This window comes from Mercurialis annua, linkage group LG6 (genome assembly GCF_937616625.2).
Source record: "Mercurialis annua linkage group LG6, ddMerAnnu1.2, whole genome shotgun sequence".
Taxonomy (NCBI): Eukaryota; Viridiplantae; Streptophyta; class Magnoliopsida; order Malpighiales; family Euphorbiaceae; genus Mercurialis; species Mercurialis annua.
In genome coordinates this window covers 25235001-25236361 of record NC_065575.1, presented here as the reverse complement: position 1 = coordinate 25236361, position 1361 = coordinate 25235001, and the positions used below count along the sequence as shown (strand labels likewise).

At 20.8% G+C, this 1361-nt stretch overlaps 1 non-coding gene across 1 annotated transcript; it reads left to right on the top strand.

Moving 5' to 3' along the window:
* The first annotated feature begins 394 nt into the window (after positions 1-394).
* On the top strand, positions 395-466 carry TRNAT-GGU (transfer RNA threonine (anticodon GGU)). Its single transcript has one exon. It is a non-coding gene; the product is annotated as a tRNA-Thr (tRNA).
* Positions 467-1361: the final 895 nt, after the last annotated feature.

The window sequence follows — 1361 nt, the reverse complement described above, 5'->3', positions numbered from 1 at the left end:
ATTACATTTATTAAGTTAAATATATTAAGAATTAGATTATTCTAAATTTATATTCAAAATATTCAAAATTAGATTATTCTAATTATCTAATTCGAAATTAGAAAAAATTATATAAATTAGAAAAAATTATATAAAAAATTAGAAAATTATTCTAATTAGAATATTCTAATAATTATAGAAAATTCTAAAATATTATTCTATTGAAAATTATATTAAAATAGTAAAATCGATTTATAGTTGTCGATTTGATTTATTTTATTTATAGCTTTACATTTATAGATATAGATTTATTTTATTAAATTTATTTTCTTCGATGAATTTTATTTTGAAGCTATTTCTATAGATGATCTATCTTATCTGCATAGTAGCTCAATTCAAAAATTGAATCAAATGGGCCCCTTTAACTCAGTGGTAGAGTAACGCCATGGTAAGGCGTAAGTCATCGGTTCAAATCCGATAAGGGGCTTTGGTCTTTTTTAATTTTTAATAATAAAAAAAGAAAAAACCAGCGAGAATATTCCTATTTAATAATATTTCTATTTGAAGAGAGAATAGAAATATTGTTAATATTTATCATATCATAAAAAAAAGTATGAAACTCTCGAATTTTAATTAATTCGAAAATGGAAATTAAATTTTTTTAAAAAATTAACATTCTAATTATACATTATAATGATTTATACCATATCTCTATTAAATTAATATTCTAATGATTTTTTATAATGATTTTTACTATATAAATGGAATCTATTATATAAATAGAGTATATTTATAAAATATTACTTATAAAATATAAGTAGATTAAAAAAATAGAGTCTATTTTATATACTTAGAAACTCTTAATTCTAATTAATTCTAAATAGTTAGAAAGTTGAACATTTGTTTAATATATTAAAATAAAATAAATAATGATAAATTGGCTCTTAAATTGCCTTTCTTATTTTCCATTAAATCCATTGGAAAGATTAGATTAGAAATCAATAAAAGAAAAAGAAAAAGTAAGTGGACCTAACTTATTGCATCATGACTATATCGACTATTCTGATAGTAAAATTCGATATAGATGAAATTGAAATAGTAGCTCTGCTTTTTCTTTCATTTTCATATTTCTTTTCTTTGGACTCCGAAAAAATCTGTCGATATTTCTGATTAAATCTTCTTGCTCCTAGTTATTCTATCTATTAAGAATAGATCACTATTTCCTTCCTCCATTTATATTGCTATTTATACGTATATAAGATTTTTATATAATAAGATTGATATCTATCGAATCCTGGCTTCTTGTACCAAATATTTTCATATCAATACATACCATATTTTTATTCCGACAATATAATGTAGAATTAGGTGTGAGAAAAAGA